Here is a 26,310-nt window from a genome sequence, read left to right on the forward strand (position 1 = left end):
TGGCTGGTAACCAAAAGATTGGCAGTTCAAATCCACCAGCCACTCCTTAGTAACTCTACGGGGCAGTTCCATTCTGTCTTACAGGGTCGCTATGAGTCAGAATCGACTTGATAGCAATGAGTTTTTGGTTACAGACCTATCTCTACTTCAAGTTATTCAAAACAGAGAAGTAGTTTTCATATTATCTGGAACTAAAGAAAATTCTGAGGAAAAAAAAAAGACATAATTTGGCAGAGTTCTGAATTTGGTACCTCTGAGTCAGAATTGACTTGACAGCAGCGGGTTTGGTTTATAAGGCCTCTCTTTGAAAATATAACCAATATAGAGGCATGCTGATTGTTAATATTTTATTACTAACCAAAACAATGCTAATTGTTAATGGTTTTAAATATTATATTATATTTGAGAGAAATAATTTGTAGTTTTTGTTTACAAAACAAAATAAATTTGTCCTACTGGCTTCTATGGCTAGGTGTATAATTCAGAATGAAACAAGCTTTTAAATTTAGTAACAACCCTTTATTATGAAGAGGCAAACATAAAAACAGCAAATGAACTTTTCGTTGTTTTCCAGATGAAGATTTAATTAGGCATATTATAAACGTTATCGTTCTTGAAGGAACAAGCAAGCAGTGCTGATTTCTGTTTAAGCGTCATTCAGAGAACACGGATACATGAAACATATGAGGAGACAACGCAGAATTAACATAACCAGCTGCTCTGTAAGCTTAGTTAAAACTTTCACAGAGCTAAGACAGAACTCTATTTTACTATATAGAGAGGAAGAGGTTCTTTTTATTTTCAACTTCTAATAAAATTCTACTTGCCAAAGTCAATAAACACTGTCAGAGTGCATAAGCAGAGTGAAAAGAGATAAAGAAATTTCAGCATATTAAAAACGATTGTTGAGGGGCGGAGCCAAGATGGTGGACTAGGCAGACGCTACCTCGGATCCCTCTTACAACAAAGACACGGAAAAACAAGTGAATCGATCACATACATAACAATCTACGAACCCTGAACAACAAACACAGATTTAGAGACGGAGAACAAACTAATACGGGGAAGCAGCGATTGTTTCCAGAGCCTGGAGCCAGCGTACCAGTCAGGTACGGCACAAGCACAGAGACCTGCTCCACCCCCCTGAACTAACCCCGGGAGGGGGACTAGCCGGTTCCACGGGCGGCGTGGGACGCAGCCGTTAGGAGAAGTCCCCGGGAGGCAGTGACTGATCTTGGAGCAGAAAGAGCAGCATCCGAGCCGGGGAACCGTCCCGCAGGGATTTGGACTGCACGCAGGTACGCCATAAACACGGAGAGTTGCTCCACCCCCTGAACTAACCCCGGGAAGGTGACCAGCCGGGTCGCGCAGGCGGCGTAGGACGCAGCCGGTAGGAGAAGTCCCCGGGAGGCAGCGACTGGTATTGGAGCGGGGAGAACAGCGTTCCAGCCGGGACACTCGGTCGCGGCACAAGCACGGGGAGCTACTCCACCCATCTGAACTAACCCCGGGAGGGGGCCCACCTGGTTCACGGGGGCGGCACGGCCACGCGGCTGGAGGGACGAGAAGTCCCCGGGAGGCAGCGACTGATTTTGGAGTCGAGAGTGCACCGTCCCAGTAGGGGAGCCTTGACGCTGGGCGTGGGGCTGGAAGCGGAGGATCTGACCATGACTCCAGCGGGCCAGACCCCCTGGGGGCAATCTCCACACAGCCAGCACACGTAGGCGACGCGCCCGCGGGAATCTCAGATATAATAGTCATTCCAAGCAAGACAAGCAACTCTGGCTATATTCTGAGGTGCTACTCTCCTATCTCTCTGTTCCCTCCCCCACCCTCCCCAGGCGGCTTCATTAACATCTGAATAGCCTGAGCCAGAGGGAGAACTCTGATAGGGATCTGACTGCTGTTTTTTTTTAGCGGATTTTCTGGAAAAACTAGTTTCCCAGTGATGGCTCGGAGACAACAATCCATATCAAACCACTTAAAGAAGCAGACCGTGACAGCTTCTCCAACCCCCCAAACAAAAGAATCAAAATCTTTCCCAAATGAAGATACAATCCTGGAATTATCAGATACAGAATATAAAAAACTAATTTACAGAATGCTTAATGATATCACAAATGAAATTAGGATATCTGCAGAAAAAGCCAAGGAACACACTGATAAAACTGTTGAAGAACTCAAAAAGATTATTCAAGAACATACTGGAAAAATTAATAAGTTGCAAGAATCCATAGAGAGACAACATGTAGAAATCCAAAAGATTAACAATAAAATAACAGAATTAGACAACACACTAGGAAGTCAGAGGAGCAGACTCGAGCAATTAGAATGCAGACTGGGACATCTGGAGGACCAGGGAATCAACACCAACATAGCTGAAAAAAAATCAGATAAAAGAATTAAAAAAAATGAAGAAACCCTAAGAATTATGTGGGACTCTATCAAGAAGGATAACCTGCGGGTGATTGGAGTCCCAGAACAGGGAGGGGGGACAGAAAACACAGAGAAAATAGTTGAAGAACTTCTGACAGAAAACTTCCCTGACATCATGAAAGACGAAAGGATATCTATCCAAGATGCTCATCGAACCCCATTTAAGATTGATACAAAAAGAAAAACACCAAGACATATTATCATCAAACTCACCAAAACCAAAGATAAACAGAAAATTTTAAAAGCAGCCAGGGAGAAAAGAAAGGTTTCCTTCAAGGGAGAATCAGTAAGAATATGTTCTGACTACTCAGCAGAAACCATGCAGGCAAGAAGGGAATGGGACCACATATACAGAACACTGAAGGAGAAAAACTGCCAACCAAGGATCATATATCCAGCAAAACTCTCTCTGAAATATGAAGGCGAAATTAAGATATTTACAGACAAACACAAGTTTAGAGAATTTGCAAAAACCAAACCAAAGCTACAAGAAATACTAAAGGATATTGTTTGGTCAGAGAACCAATAATATCAGATATCAGCACAACACAAGGTCACAAAACAGAACGTCCTGATATCAACTCAAATAGGGAAATCACAAAAACAAACAAATTAAGATTAATTAAAAAAAAAAAATACACATAACAGGGAATCATGGAAGTCAATAGGTAAAAGATCACAATAATCAAAAAGAGGGACTAAATACAGGAGGCATTGAACTGCCGTATGGAGAGTGATACAAGGTGATATAGAACAATACAAGTTAGGTTTTTACTTAGAAAAATAGGGGTATATAATGAGGTAACCACAAAAAGGTATAACAACTCTATAACTCAAGACAAAAACCAAGAAAAACGTAACGACTCAACTAACATAAAGTCAAACACTATGAAAGTGAGGATCTCACAATTTACTAAGAAAAACGCCTCAGCACAAAAAAGTATGTGGAAAAATGAAATTGTCAACAACACACATAAAAAGGCATCAAAATGACAGCACTAAAAACTTATTTATCTATAATTACCCTGAATGTAAATGGACTAAATGCACCAATAAAGAGACAGAGAGTCACAGACTGGATAAAGAAACACGATCCATCTATATGCTGCCTACAAGAGACACACCTTAGACTTAGAGACACAAACAAACTAAAACTCAAAGGATGGAAAAAAGTATATCAAGCAAACAATAAGCAAAAAAGAAGAGGAGTAGCAATATTAATTTCTGACAAAATAGACTTTAGACTTAAATCCACCACAAAGGATAAAGAAGGACACTATATAATGATAAAAGGGACAATTGATCAGGAAGACATAACCATATTAAATATTTACGCACCCAATGACAGGGCTGCAAGATATATAAATCAAATTTTAACAGAACTGAAAAGCGAGATAGATACCTCCACAATTATAGTAGGAGACTTCAACACACCACTTTCGGAGAAGGACAGGACATCCAGTAAGAAGCTCAACAGAGACACGGAAGATCTAATTACAACAATCAACCAACTTGACCTCATTGACTTATACAGAACTCTCCACCCAACTGCTGCAAAATATACTTTTTTTTCTAGCGCACATGGAACATTCTCTAGAATAGACCACATATTAGGTCATAAAACAAACCTTTGCAGAGTCCAAAACATCGAAATATTACAAAGCATCTTCTCAGACCACAAGGCAATAAAACTAGAGATCAATAACAGAAAAACGAGGGAAAAGAAATCAAATACTTGGAAAATGAACAATACCCTCCTGAAAAAAGACTGGGTTATAGAAGACATCAAGGAGGGAATAAGGAAATTCATAGAAAGCAACGAGAATGAAAATACTTCCTATCAAAACCTCTGGGACACAGCAAAAGCAGTGCTCAGAGGTCAATTTATATCAATAAATGCACACATACAAAAAGAAGAAAGAGCCAAAATCAGAGAACTGTCCCTACAACTTGAACAAATAGAAAGTGAGCAACAAAAGAATCCATCAGGCACCAGAAGAAAACAAATAATAAAAATTAGAGCTGAACTAAATGAATTAGAGAACAGAAAAACAATCGAAAGAATTAACAAAGCCAAAAGCTGGTTCTTTGAAAAAATTAACAAAATTGATAAACCATTGGCTAGACTGACTAAAGAAATACAGGAAAGGAAACAAATAACCCGAATAAGAAATGAGAAGGACCACATCACAACAGAACCAAATGAAATTAAAAGAATCATTTCAGATTATTATGAAAAATTGTACTCTAACAAATTTGAAAACCTAGAAGAAATGGATGAATTCCTGGAAAAACACTACCTGCCTAAACTAACACATTCAGAAGTAGAACAACTAAATAGACCCATAACAAAAAAAGAGATTGAAATGGTAATCAAAAAACTCCCAACAAAAAAAAGTCCTGGCCCGGACGGCTTCACTGCAGAGTTCTACCAAATTTTCAGAGAAGAGTTAACACCACTACTACTAAAGGTATTCCAAAGCATAGAAAATGACGGAATACTACCCAACTCATTCTATGAAGCCACCATCTCCCTGATACCAAAACCAGGTAAAGACATTACAAAAAAAGAAAATTATAGACCTATATCCCTCATGAACATTGATGCAAAAATCCTCAACAAAATTCTAGCCAATAGAATCCAACGACACATCAAAAAAATAATTCACCCTGATCAAGTGGGATTTATACCAGGTATGCAAGGCTGGTTTAATATCAGAAAAACCATTAATGTAATCCATCACATAAATAAAACAAAAGACAAAAACCACATGATCTTATCAATTGATGCAGAAAAGGCATTTGACAAAGTCCAACACCCATTCATGATAAAAACTCTTACCAAAATAGGAATTGAAGGAAAATTCCTCAACATAATAAAGGGCATCTATGCAAAGCCAACAGCCAATATCACTCTAAATGGAGAGAACCTGAAAGCATTTCCCTTGAGAACGGGAACCAGACAAGGATGCCCTTTATCACCGCTCTTATTCAACATCGTGTTGGAAGTCTTAGCCAGGGCAATCAGGCTAGATAAAGAAATAAAAGGTATCCGGATTGGCAAGGAAGAAGTAAAGTTATCACTATTTGCAGATGACATGATTATATACACAGAAAACCCTAAGGAATCCTCCAGAAAACTACTGAAACTAATAGAAGAGTTTGGCAGAGTCTCAGGTTATAAAATAAACATACAAAAATCACTTGGATTCCTCTACATCAACAAAAAGAACACCGAAGAGGAAATAACCAAATCAATACCATTCACAGTAGCCCCCAAGAAGATAAGATACTTAGGAATAAATCTTACCAAGGATGTAAAAGACCTATACAAAGAAAACTACAAAGCTCTACTACAAGAAATTCAAAAGGACATACTTAAGTGGAAAAACATACCTTGCTCATGGATAGGAAGACTTAACATAGTAAAAATGTCTATTCTACCAAAAGCCATCTATACATTTAACGCACTTCCGATCCAAATTCCAATGTCATATTTTAAGGGGATAGAGAAACAAATCACCAATTTCATATGGAAGGGAAAGAAGCCCCGGATAAGCAAAGCACTACTGAAAAAGAAGAAGAAAGTGGGAGGCCTCACCTTACCTGACTTCAGAACCTATTATACAGCCACAGTAGTCAAAACAGCCTGGTATTGGTACAACAACAGACACATAGACCAATGGAACAGAATTGAGAACCCAGACATAGATCCATCCACGTATGAGCAGCTGATATTTGACAAAGGACCAGTGTCAATTAACTGGGGAAAAGACAGCCTTTTTAACAAATGGTGCTGGCATAACTGGATATCCATTTGCAAAAAAATGAAACAGGACCCATACCTCACACCATGCACAAAAACTAACTCCAAGTGGATCAAAGACCTAAACATAAAGACTAAAACGATAAAGATCATGGAAGAAAAAATTGGGACAACCCTAGGAGCCCTAATACAAGGTATAAACAGAATACAAAACATTACCAAAAATGATGAAGAGAAACCCGATAACTGGGAGCTCCTAAAAATCAAACACCTATGCTCATCTAAAGACTTCACCAAAAGAGTAAAAAGACCACCTACAGACTGGGAAAGAATTTTCAGCTATGACATCTCCGACCAGCGCCTGATCTCTAAAATCAACATGATTCTGTCAAAACTCAACCACAAAAAGACAAACAACCCAATCAAGAAGTGGGCAAAGGATATGAACACACATTTCTCTAAAGAAGATATTCAGGCAGCCAACAGATACATGAGAAAATGCTCTCGATCATTAGCCATTAGAGAAATGCAAATTAAAACTACAATGAGATTCCATCTCACACCAGCAAGGCTGGCATTAATCCAAAAAACACAAAAGAATAAATGTTGGAGAGGCTGTGGAGAGATTGGAACTCTCATACACTGCTGGTGGGAATGTAAAATGGTACAACCACTTTGGAAATCTATCTGGCGTTATCTTAAACAGTTAGAAATAGAACTACCATACAACCCAGAAATCCCACTCCTCGGAATATACCCTAGAGATACAAGAGCCTTCATACAAACAGATATATGCACACCCATGTTTATTGCAGCTCTGTTTACAATAGCAAAAAGTTGGAAGCAACCAAGGTGTCCATCGACGGATGAATGGGTAAATAAATTGTGGTATATTCACACAATGGAATACTACGCATCGATAAAGAACAGTGACGAATCTCTGAAACATTTCATAACATGGAGGAACCTGGAAGGCATTATGCTGAGCGAAATGAGTCAGAGGCAAAAGGACAAATACTGTATAAGACCACTATTATAAGATCTTGAGAAATAGTAAACCTGAGAAGAACACATACTTTTGTGGTTACGAGGGGGGGAGGGAGGGAGGGTGGGAGAGGGTTTTTTATTGATTAATCAGTAGATAAGAACTGCTTTAGGTGAAGGGAAAGACAACACTCAATACATGGAAGGTCAGCTCAATTGGACTGGACCAAAAGCAAAGAAGTTTCCGGGATAAAATGAATGCTTCAAAGCTCAGCGGAGCAAGCGCGGGGGTCTGGGGAACATGGTTTGCGGGGACTTCTAAGTCAATTGGCAAAATGATTCTATTATGAAATCATTCTGCATCCCACTTTGACATGTGGCGTCTGGGGTCTTAAATGCTAACAAGCAGCCATCTAAGATGCAGCAATTGGTCTCAACCCACCTGGAGCAAAGGAAAATGAAGAACACCAAGCCCACATGACAACTAAGAGCCCAAGAGACAGAAAGGGCCACATGAACCAGAGACCTACATCATCCTGAGACCAGAAGAACTAGTTGGTGCCCGGCCACAATCGATGACTGCCCTGACAGGGAGCTCAGCAGAGGACCCCTGAGGGAGCAGGAGAGCAGTGGGATGCAGACCCCAAATTCTCATAAGAAGACCAAACTTAATGGTCTGACTGAGACTGGAGGAATCCCGGCGGTCATGCTCTCCAGACCTTCTGTTGACACAGGACAGGAACCATCCCTGAAGACAACTCATCAGACATGAAAGGGACTGGTCAGCGGGTGGGAGAGAGACGCTGATGAAGAGTGAGCTAATTATATCAGGTGTACACTTGAGATTGTGTTGGCAACTCTTGTCTGGAGGGGGGATGGGAGGATAGAGAGAGAGGGAAGCCGGCAAAATTGTCAAGAAAGGAGAGACTGAAAGGGCTGACTCAAGACGGGGAGAGTAAGTGGGAGTAGGGAGTGAGATGTATGTAAACTTATATGTGACAGACTGATTGGATTTGTAAACGTTCACTTGAAGCTTAATAAAAGTTATTATAAAAAAAAAAACGATTGTAATTTCTGAAATTGTGCTATAGCCATTTTGAAAGACTAAACTACTATTGTTACAAACAACAAATCAGTAGCTAGAAGACCACTTTAATATTTCAACCACATTTAATGAACACAGACGCTGCACTTGTGTAGAGCTAGGAGCCCATCTCGCCTCCACTGCCCCAGACAACAATGAATGTTTATGAGGTAAGCTGTTTTACTTGCAATGAAAATGAATTGCTAAATAAAAATGCACTTACATTTTATAAGTTGAATAAATAATTGTCATTTTTAACACTATACATAAGACAGCAGGAGCTTTCCCTGCATTGTGTTTGCTGTGGAAAGTTCTTTCAATTTTCTGTACTGACAGTGAAAATTGTAGACCATAATCATACAGAAGCCAAAAAAGTATCACAAAAAACAGGAGATTATGTACAAACTATCGAATAGGGATCTAATTTGCTCTGTAAACTTTCACCTAAAGCACAATAAAGACAACAGCAGCAACAAAAAAAGATGCACACAAAAAAAAGAATAATAGAAGCATAAGTAGAATACGTATTAACAACTTTGCTAATTCATTCCTCTTATAGGGTTGCTATGAGTCAGTATCAATCTCACAGCAGTGGGTTATGCAGTCATCAGCTGTTATTTTCTTTACTCTTTCACATATAAAGCCAATGTTTTCATTAATAGCTTTGGAATCCAGTGAGCACATTTGTCCCTGTGCTTACTTTATTTTCAACTTTAAAAAATGCATGCATCCAAACACCATGTGGTTTCAACATAAATAACAATAGTAATTGAAACACTTACTCCCAGGTAATGAGTTTATATTTTCAAGGCTTTCCTCTACAACAATGCAAATACTTTAGAACCATTTAAAGCCACTCTTTTTCCCTATGGAGGATGGAGTTAATAAAGTGCAAAATAAACTATGATGTCTTGGTAGTGAATTCTTCAAATCCAAGACAATGCTAACAGGTTTTCATCAAGACAGGGATCAGCAGTCAAAAGAGTTTGGGAAATGTTGAAGCAAACATGGATAAACAGGCACCTTTCCAAAACAATTTCTCATACCCATAATGTGATATTGTACAATATTAGGCTCTAGAATAAGGATTTAACAGTGTTACACAAAGTATTTGGTCACAGAATTCTTCTAACATCTCCATAAGTGATTTGGAGAGAAAAGATTTTGAAAAGGTAGTTTATGAAGATTGGTTTGGTCAAAGAGGGTAGGTGAGATTAGACAAGGGGAGACAGAAAGAAAGACATATGCGGAGAGAAAGGACAGGTAGGGAGCACCCCCGGACTCCGCTTGAGGCAGGGCACCAATGAGCAGTTTCTATTGGCCATCAAATTTTCTATCGCCAGCCATGAGAGATCATTCAACAATTTAACACTAATTGCCCTAGGCTCTATTTTGCGCACTTAGGACTCTGGACATAAAGAGTTTAGAGACCATTTGGCCAAGCAACATAAGGTGATGTTTTTGCAATGTATATGTAGAGAATTTTTTTATTATTATGTTATCCATGTAGGGCATTTTAACGAGTCATGAAACCCCATATTGAGTCATATCTAATATAGAAGTGGGATGAGGGCTGATTCCACTTTTGTTACTTACTACCATACACAAAGTCTGTTTCATCCTTTTTCTTCTCTTCCTAAAATATATTTGCTGAAATGATCCTCTTCATTTATTTAGTTACTTATTTTCTTACTCCCCCTATTAGATCACGTATCCTAAAAGAGCACGGACTTTGACTTTTCTACTAGTGTACACTTGTGCTAAAACAGGCCCTGCCACTGGGATATAGGCATGCAGTAAATATTTTTGAGCAAATATTATAATAATCAAATTTGGTATTTCAGAGCTTGAGGTTTTTATATTTTATCCATTGTGTTTTTTTATTCATTCATCTATTGATGTATTTATTTACAGTGTCAGTAAATTCTCTCTATTGCTCCTTCATTTTTGCTGTATAAGGGTTTTATCTAGTATTGGGGAAACAAATGCCAGAAGAAGCAGCTAAAAGACCTGAAAGTTTTTGGTCCTTTAATAATAACTCCCTTAGAGATGGGGAGGAGCCCTGGTGGCACAGTGGTTAAGAGCTTCTCTGCTAACCAAAAGGTCAGCTGTTCAAATCCACCAGCTACTCCTTGGCATATAGTTGTATTACTTTGATTAAAATAAAAATGTTGTTTTTGGGTATATATATGTATTTCTGAGACACATTTGTCAAGTATTTTCAGAAGAAATCAGAGAGGTCTGAATCATCAAGAGAAGACTGCATAAGCAAAGACATGGAAGAAATCAGCTTGAATCTAAGAGTCATCACTTGAGTAGGATAAGGATATATTTCTTCAATAACATTTAAGAATGACAGTACTAGTTCTGGAAGGCCAAATATGCCGGAATTAAGCATGTGAACTTTATCCAGTTATCAATGAGTTTGAGGGCCAACCTTGTTTACCTGTTATGCTGGGAAGAAATAATTAAGTTATGCATCCACCCTCCACTAAATGCCTTTTTTTTCTCCCTCCTGAAATATTAGTGCTTTTCTGAGGATAATGTATTGAGAAATGCTGGGTGAGTATACTGATGCATCAAGTACATATAGAGGCAGGTTATGATATCAAGCTCACAGGTCTGAGTTCAATTCATTCCTACTCGTGGCAACTGCATGTTTGCAGGACAGAACTGCTCTATAAGATTTTCAAGTCCCTGACCTTGAAAGGAGATTCAGGGCAGGTTCCATCTGTCAACATTTCAGCTAGTTGTCAAACACTTAACTATTTGCACCTCCCAGGGACTCCTCTTAAACATTAGGAAGTTGTCTTAGTTATCAGTACTTCTATAACAGAAATACCACAAGTGGATGGCTTTAACAAGCAGACATTTATTTTCTCACAGTTGAGGGAGCTAGGTGCCTCCTCTACGGGATAATACAGGAAGACTTTCTTTCTCTGTGGGTTCTGGAGAAAGGTCTTTGTCTCTTTTGCGCTTCTGCCCCTGGGTGATCTTCATGTGGCTTGGCATCTATCTTCCTCCATCTCTCCTCTGCTCCCTTTTTTAATCCTATATCTCAAAAGAGATTGACTCAAGGTACACCCTACACTTATCCTGCCTCATTAACATAACAACGAGAACCCCTTCCCAGATGGGATTATAATCACAGGCATAAAGGTTAGAATTTACAACACATATTTTGGGGGAATATAACTCAATCCATAGCAGAGGCAATATTATTGAAATGTGTTTTTGCTTGATATTTCAAATGTATATATTTAGCTGTTAATACCTGGTGCCCTGGAATCAGTTCGAACTCATTTAGCTGTTATCTACAGGCCAATTCAGGTCAGCTCTGAGTCTCACCTTCCTCATTTGTAAAATGAACAGTTCCTATACCAGGCTTTACCAAAGAAGTAAACGATATATTTAAAGCAATTAACATAATATTTGATCCGTAGCATGCACCCAGCAGAACTTGTTGCTGTTGTTATGTGCCCTCGAGTCAAATCCAACTCATAGTGACCCTACGTACAACAGAATGAAACACTGCCCAGTTCTGAGCCACCCTCACAATTGTTGCTACGCTTGGTCCTGTTCTTGCAGCCACTGTGTCAATTCATCTCATTGAAGGTTTTCCCCTTTTTCCCCGACCCTCTACTTTACCAAGTGTGAAGTCCTTCTCCAGGGATTGATCCCTCCTGACAACATGTCCAAAGTATATGAGACAAAGTCTCACCATCCTTGCTTCTAAGCCCTCAATTCTTCTTTGGTCTTCCTTATTCGTTGTTGACCCCCATTCATCTTTCAGTTTGTCGTACTGTGGGGGCTAAGCTTTCAGCTGAGCTTCCAGACTAAGGCAGAGTAGGAAGAAGAACCTGGTGGTCTACATCTGAAAAGAATTCAAAACCCCAGTGAAAACCTTATGAATAGCAGCAGACCTTAGTTATCATATTTGTAAAAACAAACAAAAAAAAAAATTATATATGTTTTACAATTCTTTTCTCCTAATGCCCATAGGGAATTTTATAACAAAGCAGGAAAAACTCTCATAAAATTTTCAGTCTTTTGGCTTAAGAGTACTACTAAATTCTTCTTGACTATTGTATTTATAGCAAACAAGTGATGCTAGGAGCTTCTTGATGTTATGCATGTGAGGGGCACTACATACGTATGAACAAGTACATCAAGAGTTAAAGCTGATTTTATAAGAACCTAATTTTGGCCACAGAAGGTTAAAGAGGGAGTTTTTTTCTTGTTATTGCTGATGCTTTTCCTGAAAATTCTGAGTGTTGTTATGCGTCCTTAGTGAGTAGGAATCGACTCGATGGCACTGGGTTGGTTTGAGTAAGTCTGGAAGTAAACAGAAAGTCAGTGCCTTAGATTGGGTTCTCTAGAGAAGCAAAGCCAGTAAAGCATGTAAGTACATATACAGAGAGATTTATATCACAGAAATGGCTCACGTGGTTTTAGAGGTTGGAACATCCCAAGTCCATCAGTCAGGATAGAGGCTTCTACTGATTCACGTAGCTGCAGGGGCTGGCAAACCCAGGATTGGCAGGTTAGAGAGCAGGCTCTTGCTCACAGGCTGCAAAGATGGAAGATCAATGACTATCAAAATCAGCAGGCAAGACCGCAGGTAAGCTCAAATTCCAAGAACTGGAGGTCAGATGGACAGGAGCCAGCTGCAGGACTCAGAATGAGCAAAAGCCCACCAACCTTCCAGAATGTCCACTTATATTCAGTGCAGGCCATACACCCAAGGAAACTCCATTTCAACTACTTGGCTACTCAGAGCAGATTGCATTATGGAGGTGATCACATTAGATCAAATCTCATTATGGAAGTGATCACAACATAATGTTGTTGTTGTTAGGTGCAGTCGAGTCAGTCCTGACTCATAGCAACCCTATGTACAACTGAGAGAAACACTGCCCAGTTCTGAGCCATCCTCACAATCCTTTTTGTGCTTGAATCTATTGCTGCAGCAGCTGTACCAATCCATCTCATGGATGATCTCCCTCTTTTTTGCTGAGCCTCCACTTTACCAAGCATAATGTCTTTCTCCAGGGACTGGCCTCTCCTGATAACATGTCCAAAGTATGTGAGACATAGTCTCACCATCCTTGCTTCGAATGAGCTTTCTGGTTGTACTTCTTCCAAGATGGATTTGTTCATTCCTTTGGAAGTCCATGATATATTCAATATTCTTCCTCAACACCACAATTCAAAGGCATCAATTCTTCTACGGTCTTCCTTATTCATCGCTCAGCTTTCACATGCATGTTGAGGCAATTGAAAACATTTATGGCTTGGATCTGGTGCACCTTATTCTTCAAGGTGACATCTTTGCTTTTTAACACTTTAAAGAGGTCTTTTGCAACATATTTGCCCAAGGCAAAGCATCATTTGATTTCTTGACTGCTGCTTCCATAGGTGTTGATTGTTGATTCAAGTAAAATGAAATCCTTGACAACTTCCATCTTTTCTCTGTTTATTATGATGTGGCTTATTGGTCCAGTTGTGAGTATTTTTGCTTTCTTTATGTTTAAGTGTATCCATACTGAAGGCTGTGGTCTTCGATCTTCATTAATAAGTGCTTCAAGTCTTCTTTGCTTTCAGCAAACAAAGTTGTATCATCTACATAACACAGGTTGTTAATGACTCTTCCTTCAATCCTGATGCCATGTTCTTGTTCATATACTCTAGCTCCTCAGATTATTTGCTCAGCATACCGATTGAATAGGTATGGTGAAAGGATAAAACCCTGACACACACCTTTCCTGACTTTAAACCAAACAGCATCTCCCTCGTTCTGTTTGAATAACTGCCTCTTGGTCTATGTACAGGTTCCTCATGAGCACAAATAAGTGTTCTGGATTTCCCATTCTTTGAAATGTTATCCATAATTTGTTATGATCCACACAGTCCAATGCCTTTGAATAGTCATTAAAACACAGGTAAACATCTTTGCGGTATTCTCTGCTTTCAGCTAGAAATCCATCTGACGTCAGTTATGATATCCCTGGTTCCACACTCTCTTCTGAATCTGGCTTAAATTACTGGCAGTACCCTGTGAATGTACTGTTGCAGCCACTTTTGAATGATCTTCAGCAAAATTTTGCTTGAGTGTGATATTAATATTGCTTGATAATTTCCACATTTGGTTGAATCACTTTTCTTGGGAGTAGGCATAAATATGGATCTCTTCCAGTCAGTTGGCCAGATAGCTGTCTTCCAAATTTCTTGGCATAGACAGTGAGCACATCCAGCATTGCATCCATTGTTGGAACATCTCGACTGATATTCAGTGAGTTCCTGGAGCCTTGTTTTTCACCAATGCCTTTTGTGCAGCTTGGACCTTTTCCTTCAGTAACATTCGTTCCTGATCATATGCTACCTCCTGAAATGATTGAATGTCAATCAATTCTCTTTGGTATAGTGACTCTGTGTATTCCTTCCATCTTCTTTTGATGTTTCCTGCATCATTTAGTGTTTTCCCCCCAGAAACCTTCAATATTGCAATATGAGGCTTGAATTTTTCCTTCAGTTTCTCCAACTTGAGAAACGCTGAACGTGTTCTTCCCTTTTGGTTTTCTATCTCCACGTCTTTGCACATGTCATTATAGTACTCTACTTTGTCCTCTGGAACCACCCTTTGAAATCTTCTATTCAGCTTTTTACTTCATTATTTCGTACATTTGCTTTAGCTACTTGGCATTCAAAATCAAGTTTCAGAGTCATTTCTGCAATCCATTTTGGTCTTTTCCTTCTTTCATGCCTTTTTAATGACCTCTTGCTTCTTCATGTATGATGTCCTTGATGTCATACCACAACTTGTCCGGCCTTCAGTCATTAGTGTTCAGCTTGAAAAATCTGTTCTTGAAATGATGTCTAAATTCAGGTAGGATATACTCAAGGTTGTCCTTTGGCTCTTGTGGACTTGTTCTAATTTTCTTCAGCATCAGTTTAAATTCGTATGTGAGCAACTGATGGTCTGTTCCACAGTTAGCCCCTGACCTTGTTCTGCCTGATGATATGGAGCTTTTCCATACTCTCTTTGCACAGATGTAGTTGATTTGATTTCTGTGTGTTCCATCTGATGAGCTCCATGTTTATGGTCACTGTTTATGTTGTTGAAAAAAGATATTTGCAATGAAGAGGTCGCTGGTCTTACAAAATTCTGTCATGTGATCTCCAATATAGTTTTTATCATCAAGGCCATAATTTCCAAATACCAATCCTTCTTTTTTATTTCCAATTTTCACTTTCCAGTCACCAGTAATTATCAATGCATCCTATCTACATGTTTGATCAATCTCAGATTGCAGAAGTTGGTAAAACTTTTCAATTTCTTCATCTTTGGCCTTAGTAGTTGGTGCATAAATTTGAATAAAGTCATTATCTGATCTTCCTAGTAGACATATGGATACTATCCTATTACTGACAGCATTATACTTCAGGATACTTCTTGAAATGTTCTTTTTGATGATGAATGCAATGCCATCCCTCTTCATGTTGTCATTCCTGGCATAGTAGATCATATGATTGTTGGATTCAAAATGGCCAATACTGTTTCATATCAGCTCGCTAATGCCTAGGCTATTGATGTTTATGCATCCCATTTCATTTTTGAAGATTTCCAATCTTCCTAGATTCATACCATGCACATTCTATGTTCTGATTACTAATGGGTGTTTGCAGCTGTTTCTTCTCATTTTGAGTTGTGCCACATCAGCAAATGAAGGTCCCAAAAGCTTAACTCTATCCACATCATTAAGGTTGACTCTACTTTGAGGAGGCAGCTCTTCCTCAGTTGTATTTTGAGTGCCTTCAAACCTGAGGGGCTTATCTTCTGGCACTATATCAGACAATGTTCTAATGCTATTCTTAAGGTTTTCACAACATCATACCACTGCCAAACCACTGATAATCATGGCCCAGCCAATTTGACACACAACCTTAACCATCACAGTCAATTTTAGCAAAATAGATTAAAAAATTACTCATATATGCAACATGTATGATATTCCTGAATAAATAGTTAATATTTAGACTTAATACTGGGCAATTCAATATGAATTTGTTTTAGTTAAATGTGCAAATAATGGGACAAATGTTGTTGATGTGAAAGGACTATAAACATGTCATACAGTTCTAATGAAGCTGCTGCCTGTCATCATATTCTCATTACTTGGCACATTTAGTTTTCATGGAAATTGAAAGAGAAAGAGGTAGGGAAAAAAAGATATAAATTTCAAATGACTTATACCAACAAATATTAGAATCTAGGACCGAGTCTGCCAGTTGGTGTTGTTGTTAGGTGGTGTCAAGTTGGTTCCGACTATAGCGACCCTAGCATAGCAGAATGAAATACTGCCTGGTCTTGAGTCTGTCAATACATTCTCTCCGTATATCTACTACCTGCATTGTTTCTTATTCAGCCAAAGAAAACGTAACATGTTTCTTGGGACAGGTGATTGACTTTTCCTTTGTTTCTTTATCTTTTGGCCACAATTTGAACACAAATTACCTCCCTAGGCCAATAGCCCTCCATTCTTCACTTCACTTTCTTCACTTAACACCCCACAGCATTACCTTCACACAAACTGTCTTCTCTACCTGGCATATTCTTTTCCTGTTTCCTTTTCACCTCACTAACCCAAATTCAGATTTCCTGTCTCAACTTCAGACCATTCCTACCAAAACACAAGGCTCACTGTAGGCACATTTATTAATATATTGAGTTGTGGTTTTGAACAACTGACCTTTCAGTTAGAGGTAGAATGCTTTAAACACTGCACAAACAGGGCTCCAAATATATATATATATATATATATATATATATATATATATATATATATATATATATATATACCTGATATACATGTGGGATATATATAGGAGATATGAATAGCTTTGCTTTATTTTTTTATATATTAATAAATGTTTGTAAATCTTTTGCAGTGTCCTGTACAAGGCATCACTTTACTCTGTCCTGTGGTGAGTTTGCTGAAGACTAAGTTCCCATAACGTTACTTCTGTGACTTGGAAAACACATCTTCATCCCTCTTGTACTGATGTGACCCTGCATGAGCTTGGATTTGATGTGCGTGACCCACACTTTTTATCATCTTCCTGCAGCATAGATAGAAAAAACATTTGGTTTAATTTTTCAGAAGGTTTATTTTTCTCATTTTCTTGGGCCTGGACTTTTCTTCCATTGATTTTATACCGCCCACTCCTCTCTCATAATTCTCTAAATTAACGACATTAAACATAGCAACAATTCAGCCATTAACTGTACAGTGGCCCTTCTCCCACAGGATACAGGAGCAGAAAACTTGGAAGGCTCTGCTTTCAAGTGGAAATGAGGAAGAGAGTAACTTAGGTGCCATAGGTATCAGAGGAGATATGAAGATGCACCTCTAGTGGGTCTGCCAGCACAGCCAGGGGGAACCCTTCACAAACAACATTTCTTTGAACTCTCAAGTTTAATCATTAAAGGAAGCAAATTTTGCATTCTGTAGTATAACTAGGCTGTTTGTTTTTACATAAAAGTAATACTTTGAATAAATAAATAATTAGTACATTGCCACTAATCTCCCAAAATCAAATCTTAGAGTAAATCTGGTTATGGAAAGCTGTCCCATATTTACTCTGAGGCTCCACAGAACCCCTGGCACACATGTTAAGTAATCTCAGACAAAGTCTGAATAAATAAAAAGAATATAGCTAATGTACCTGCTCCTGAACCATTGAAATTTGCAGTCATATTTTATAAAAATATAAATTATAGCTTCCATGACTCTCGTAAATAGGTTCTAACGTAAACCAAATACCTCTTTTTTTTATGCTTTCATTTTTATTGTTTTTTATCATCAGTATCTTTATAAATCCAATCATTATTTTTCTTAGGGAGTTGGAAATATTACATACAAACAATAGTAAATTATGTGTACCAACATTGTATGTAGTACATATTACTAATAATAAGATGTGCAAAAAAAAAAAAAAAAAAGATGGTCTTAAGTGCAGTTCCTTGTAACTCAAATACCTTGTAAGCCAGGGCTACCTGTATACAAATAGAAATTGCATGCATTTTGAAATAATGGCAATTCTAACTTCTCTGATTACATGGCTAAGGGATAATTGCATTCTTTTTTTCTGTAATTTGTCAAATCTTTAGTCCTTTTCTCCTCCTAAGGTTACCTATTTTTAGAAATTCATCATTAAGAGGAATGTCGACTGTTTTTCTGTGAGGTAAATTGTAGATATGACCATTTGTCTTTATGTTTGTTTGTTTTTTTAATGGTGCTATGGACAATCAGGAAACCCTGGTGCCATAGTGGTTAAATGCTACCGCTGTGAACCAAAGGGTCGGCAGCTGAAATCCACGAGGCGCTCCTTGGAAACGCTGTGGGGCAGTTCTACTCTGTCCTGTAGGGTCTCTATGAGCTGGAATTGACTCGCAGCAATGGATTTGGTTTTTTTGGTTTATGGACCATAAAAATATTTTTACACAGTGATCAAATTTATGATTATTTTCTTTTATATTATTAAGATTTAAAAAATTCACTGGTATTTCTTTCCAGTACTTACAAAATTTAAACCTTTGTTTGCTTTGGGAATTAACCACCTGTATTTCTTAAAGAATGAATTTATTGCTCCTAATTTTTCATATAGCTAGTCAATAATCCCAACATAACTTATAAAAAAGTATATCCTTTCCTCAATGATTTTAGGCCTCCCTTATTATACACTAATTTCGATATGCAGTAAGTCCATTTCTCAATTTACTATTCTGTTCCTTTGAGTATTTATTTTTGGGTATCTCTTCATTCGCTTTTTGTTTCAGCTATTTTTGTTTCTTGGGCTTCTAAATATATTTTACAATCACATTGTCTATTTCCAGAGACAAAAATACTAAGGCTATTTTTAAGTTGTGTTAAATACATAAATTATCTTAGGGAGGACTCACATTTTTATCATGTCAATTCATCCTATCCAAAAACATAAAAATATTTTAATATATTTGGTGTATTTTAGGATGTTTAATTTTTTTTTTTAATACAGAGCTTGGAGATTTATTGATACATTTATGTCTAGTTATTTTAGTTTCTTCTTTGTTGTCTTAAATAAATTGTCCATTATGTCTTCTATTATATAATCTGCTTTTTATTTTTATATTCATATATATTTATAAATATGTGACATACATGTGTACACACGTGCTCATATGCACAAACACGTACAGTAAAAAAAAAACAAAAATAAAAAAAGCACACCATTATGCAACTCAAAGTTCAAAGAAGAAATCCAAACTTCTAAACTAAACACCACTTAAATGTATGTTCTGTTGTGTGGAATGTTCTACAAATACTATCAACTAGGTCATGTCAGTGTCGGTAGTGTCCTCCAAGACTTTTATACCCTTACTGATTTTCTGTCTACTTGTTCTTCTAATTACTGAGAAAGGAGTAGAGAAGTCTCCAGGTATAATTATGGATTTGTATAGTCTCCTTTCAGTTCTATTAGGTTTTGCTTCATGTATTATGAAGCAGTGCCTTGATATGTACATATATTGACGATTGTTATACCTTTCTGGTGAACTGACACCTTTACTATTATGAAATGGCACTCTTTATTTTTAGTAATATTCTTTAATATGTACTTTGTTTGACGTTAAAATAACTATTCCAGCTTTTTGTGTTTGCATTTAAAGTGGGTTGCTTATAGACAGCACATAGTTCTTGATTTTTTTATCGCTATATAAAATTAATTTGATTTAGTGTGTTTAGGTTAAGGCTATGTTTAAATTGCAAACTTTATTTAAAATAACAATAATTGGAAGAAAACATGTCAGAATTTTCGAAAGGAATATTTAGGGCATTAAATTGCCTCCAATAATAAAAAATATTAAATGGAAATTACTTACTTAAGCGCCCATATCTGAAAACATAATAAAAGAACAACAAAAAGAAAGTAAAAAAAAAAAAGCAAAGGGAAGGAAATAAAGACAATAGCGTAAATTAATGAGCTAGAAAAAAGAACAGAATTAATAAGTCAAAAACAGATTTACAAAAAAATAGTAAAACACTAAGTTAAATTATTGAGTAAAAAGTAAGAAAGCAGAAACACAAAACATTTGAACTAACAAGAAAGAAATGTTCACCAGTTTAGAAGAAATTAAATTTAGGGTAAACTTCAACTAAGAAAGGAGAGGTGATTAGTTTTTACCTATTTAGCAAGTGAATAACACATTGAGATTTGAATCTAGATTATACAAACAGTATTGTAATGCAAACTTGAAGGGGAATTTCTACATTATTGCCATCTGTTCAATAAGTTAGATTTTTCAGAATTTTGGAGCATGGCATAAACGTCCAGTTTCCCAAATTATAGACAACTGGTTGTTTAGGCTTTTTAGCCATCGTTACAGGAACTTGGATATCCAGAACACTAATGTTGTCAGGAGTTATCCAGGAATCATGGTTCCATTCTAATAATTGATTAGGTTGGATATGTATGCCTTCTATGTATAGAAAGCTTGTTAATAAAACAATTTGACTTTATACAATTCATGGATTTTTTTTTTTTTGCTTCAAACGTTTTTTAAACAAAACTTTTCTTTATTCATGAAGTGACACCCACATGAACTCAACTTATATCTTCCAAGGAGTCAAACATTCCTTCCCATAAATTTATCTGTGGTACTAGAATTAAGGATTTCATCTGTGCCAGCAGCAATTATTAAGAACTTGATTTTCTGTCAAAAAAAGTTGAGATGTGTGTGGGTTTGTCACTATTTGAAATAGAAGACAAAGAGAATGTCATTTCTTGGTGATCCAGTTTAACAACAAACTGATTGCACTTTTGTTATATTTTGTTCTCGTTTTTCTTTTCATTACAGAGAGAATGTAAATAAACAACAGGAAAGGTGGGGTCATATCATGGAATGTGGAATTGTTCAAACTCAGCAAACCTGGTATCTAAAATTAGAGCCATTCATATTAAATAATAAATTTTGGGGGCTAAATTGAGAGTCAACTGGTATACCAAGGAAATACTAGAAAATATTTAGTCTAATTAAAGGCTCTCAGTAATTACCTCAACATGTTCACTGTTTCTCTTGGTTTGTCAATATTTTGGATATTTGTTAATCACTACATTATAGTTTATCATGTTCTTGAAGTCTATTTTTAAAACTATTATTAACCTTAAGGTTAATCCTAATTATGTGATTTTCACAGAGGTTTCAGTGCTTCAGTAACAGAATGAAATTTTGAAACCTGTGACATTGCCCTTCATGAGAATAAAGTTCTATTTTAATAACCACTTTTCTTTTTAACGAGGATGAACTCAGGAAATCTGAAGGAAGGTGAAATTATGTAGCAAGATATTCAACTGCAAAAGAAAGTATAAGTGATGACAATATTCAATGAACTAATAAATCTTCCTCAGGATATGAGACTCCTGATCTACTGGAAACGTCACTGGAAAGGGTCTCAAAAGGCTAAAATTAGGCCCAAGAGTACCATTAATTTCCTGGTAACCGAGAGTTCAGAACATGGCTTTGTGAGCTTCAGTGAGAGTGTCTGTAAAATGAAACAAATGAGTTCATTAAAAAAAAAAAAAATTATGTCACTCTTTAAAGGCCCTTTATATTATTAATAAAAAGTAAGGCAGTGGAATGTCTCCAAGGTTCAAGTTTACAAGCTTTCATCATCTTGGAGTCTCTCGGTAGCCTAAATGGTTAAGCGCTTGATTGCTAAATGAAAGGTTGGCAGTTCGAGTCCACCTAGGGCTGCCTTGGAAGAAAGGCCTGGTGATATACTTCAAAAATATCAGCCATTGAAAATCTTATGGGGCACAGTTAGACTCTGACAGACATGTGGTTGCCATGAGTCAGAATCAACACCAAAAGAAAAGAAAATAATGCATCTTTCTAAAAGAGTGCAATTTTGTTACTTCATTTGCTTTCAGCATATTTGAGATCAAAGCCTTTGGAATGCTCATGGACACAATTTCAATGGTCTGAAAAGGAGAATCGTGTCAGATGTCAGTTTTTCCTTCCATTAAATTTATTCTCACTGAAACAACTTTAAATTACAGCAAATAGTTTTAAAACAGCAGGCTATCAAATCATCAGTTACAAACGTGGCCTCATTGTACAGGATTGACTTGCGCAATGAATCTTTTACTCGTTGTTGTTATAACAATGCACTAGCAACTAAGCTTTGGGGTTTGTCGGCCTAGTTAAATAATTGTTCAATTCCCTCGTCTCTCATAGCTGCCACCTATGAACTTTTAGTTAATATTCATTCATTTTTCACAGAATTCTAGCTGTTACAATTAGTGTTCTAAAGATAAGTATTTTAGTGTCCTCAGGGGAAGCTAAGACATGTAATATCGCTATGTTTGTCTCTATATAATTCAGATTTATCATATAAGTAGCTAAAGGAAATTTCAGTAGGCTCTGTATAAGGATGTTTGCTGATATTTCCTTTGTGTGAATTAATCAGTGAATATAGAAGAAAATTTAGTTCATAAGTTTATATCTTATAATTATCTTCATTTAATAAAAGCCACACATTCTTAATTTTAGAGACATTAGCTGCGTTACATAAATAAGCTGAATCACCTAAAACTTCCCTTTTAATGAACTCGTTTGAATTCTCGCAAAATGAAGAAAACAGCTTAATCATTTTAACAACAAAACCAGCTCAAGTACTTGGCAAAATCATGGGATTAATATCCTGGAGTAATTTTATATGCTCACAAAATGTTTAATAGTATCATTTTGTGGAGCTTGAGTTATACACAGTATTTCTTAAAATGAAAGATGTCTAGTATAGCCACACGAGGATCTATAGAAAGGGGTTCTGAAACAAACATTTTGAGAAAAATAAAAACCATTGAAATTACTTTGAGTATTGTGCAATAAGCCAACACACGTTTTGTAAGTACTTGAAGTTTATGTGATCACCCTAGCATCTCGTTGTCCTCAGTCTTTTTGTTTCCTTTGCTTCTGAAACTACACATGTAGTAATGGTTTCTGGGCTCAAAACAGACTGTTAAATCCGTTCTGATGTCCTTTTCATATTGAGAGGGAAACTCTTACTGCTAAGAATTATTTTCCTTCACTCTAACGGTTTGATATCTTCTGCTGTATACTCAGGACCTGATATGACGGCACTGGGTTCTGGGTTTAATATGATGTTGAAAACAAAAATTTTTAAGGTAATCTGAGGAATAGCAATAGTGCTCTTGCATTTTTGAAGTTCATCTTTATAGCATTTTGTGATTCAAACATCCATCAACTACATTTTAATTTCCTCATTTCAATTAAATAAGGCATTTGAGTAAGCACAGAGCTTTCTGCTTTATTTGTACATCTTAAATTTTAGAGACTTTCCATTTTATTATGAAAAATGAGCCAATTTTTACCACCATTTAGCAAAATTACTCTTTTTTCTTTCTTTTTTTTTTAGTAGAAGTCAAACATGTACCTTGGTTTTGAAAATATATCAGTTGACTTCAATTGTTTTAATTATGTAAATATGTAGGAACCATTATTAAAAATATTTCCTTGGACACCGATAAAGAACAGTGATGAATCTGTGAAACATTTCATAACATGGAGAAACCTGGAAGGCATTATGCTGAGTGAAATTAGTCAGAGGCAAAAGGACAAATATTATATAAGACCACTACTATAAGATCTTGAGAAATAGTACATACTGAGAAGAACACATACTTTTGTGGTTACGAGATGGGGGAGGGAGGGAGAGGGTTATTTACTGATTAGTTAGTAGATAGTTTTTTTTAGTAGATAAGAAATACTTTAGGTGAAGGGAAGGACCATACTCAATACACGGAAGGTCAGCTCAACTGGACTGGACCAAAAGCAAAGAAGTTTCCGGGATAAACTGAATACTTCGAAGGTCAGCGGAGCAAGGGCGGGGGTTTGGGGACTATGGCTTAAGGGGACTTCTAAGTCAATTGGCAAAATAAAGTCTATTATGAAAATATTCTGCATCCCACTTTGAAGTGTGGCCTCTGGGGTCTTAAATGCTATCAAGCAGCCATCTAAGAGGCATCAATTGGTCTCAACCCACCTGGATCAAAGGAGAATGAAGAACACCAAGGTCACATGATAACTATGAGCCCAAGAGACAGAAAGGGCCACAGGAACCAGAGACTTACATCATCCTGAGACCAGAAGAACTAGATGGTGCCCGGCCACAACCGATGACTGCCCTGACAGGGAGCACAACAGAGAACCCCTGAGCGAGCAGGAGAACAGTGGGATGCAGACCCCAAATTCTCATAAAAAGACCAGACTTAATGGTCTGACTGAGACTAAAAGAATCCTGGTGGTCATGGTCCCCAAACCTACTGTTGGCCCAGGACAGGAAGCATTCCTGAAGACAACCATCAGACATGGAAGGGACTGAACAATGGGTTGGAGAGAGATGCTGATGAAGAGTGAGCTACTTGTATCAGGTGGACACTTGAGACTGTGTTGGCATCTCCTGTCTAGAGGGGAGATGGGAGGGTAGAGAGGGTTAGAAACTGGCAAAACGGTCATGAAAGGAGAGACTGGAGGGAAGGAGTGGGCTGACTCATTAAGGGGAGAGTAAATGGGAGTACGTAGTAAGGTGTATATAGGCTTATGTGTGACAGACTGACTTGATTTGTAAACTTTCACTTAAAGCACAATAAAAATTATTTTTTTAAAAAGAATAAAAAACAAAACAGAGCAAAAAAAAATATTTCCTTGGGACTGACCAAATGTTAGTCAAAATTTCAAAAACATATTTTACTAAAAACAACAAACAAAAATGGTATCTAAGTTAATTTTTTCTTTTTTTTTTCTTTAACAAACAAATTTATTTTCTCACAGTTTAAGAGGCTGGAAGTCCAAATGCAGGGTGCCAGCTCTAGGGTAGGGAAAGCCTGGTGGCGTAGTGGGTAAGTGCTACAGCTGCTAATCCAAAGGTCAGCAGTTAGAATCCATCAGGTAGGTGCTCACTGGAAACTCTATGGGGCAGTTCTACTCTGTCTTACAGGGTTGCTGTGAGTCAGAATTGACCTGACGGCAATGGGTTTGTTGTTGTGGTTTGGTAGCTCTAGGGGAAGGCTGTCTTTCTAGGTCAGCTCTGAAGAAAGGTCCTAGACTCTTTTTAGCTTTTGCTCCTGGGTGATATTCATACGGTTTGACATCTCTCTTCTCCTGTCTCTGCTTTGCTGGCTTGTTTAATCTCTTCTGTCTCAAAAGAGATTGACCTAAGATACAACCTACTAATCCTGCCTCATTAGCAATGAGTAAAAGACAATCCATTCCCAAATGGGATTATATCCATAGGCATAGAGATTAGGATTTACAACACATACTTTAGTGGGACATAATTCAAACTCTGGTGGCATGGTGGTTAAGTGCTACGGCTGCTAACCAAAGGGTTGGCAGTTCGAATCTGCCAGGTGCTCCTTGGAAACCCTATGGGGCAGTTCTACTCTGTCCTATGGGGTTGCTATGAGTCAGAATTGACTCGACGGCACTGGGGTTTTTTGGTTAATTCAATTCATAACAAGGAGTTCATTCAACCTTCATGGCTCCAGGACGTCTGGAGTCCATGAGAATTTGAAATTCTCTTCTGTATTTTCCCCCTTTCAATCATGATTCTTCTTCAATATTTTTTAACTTTCTTGTTGCTGCATGTTCATAAAAGTATATCACTCTGCTATTAAATAGTAAATTTCAACTGGACTTTTTTTGTTTATATTGCTTCAGTTTCTCAAAGATGAGCAATTTTAGAAGATGCCAAATGTTAGTTCCTCAAAAGTATCACAAAATAATTTGTTAATAAGCGAAGCTGAGTACATCTTTTATACCAGTAAAGGAGATCATTTCCTTGCCAGAGTCTCAGTGGCATATCAGCATGACAAGAGCAAAGTTGGGTTATTTATTAGGCTTTTAGGGGGGTCTGATATAAGGCAGGTCTTTCAATACAGGGGGTTGATTAGGGCTGGATAATGATTGTAATATACTAAT

The sequence above is a fragment of the Elephas maximus genome, chromosome 7, assembly GCF_024166365.1.
Source record: "Elephas maximus indicus isolate mEleMax1 chromosome 7, mEleMax1 primary haplotype, whole genome shotgun sequence".
Classification (NCBI taxonomy): Eukaryota; Metazoa; Chordata; class Mammalia; order Proboscidea; family Elephantidae; genus Elephas; species Elephas maximus.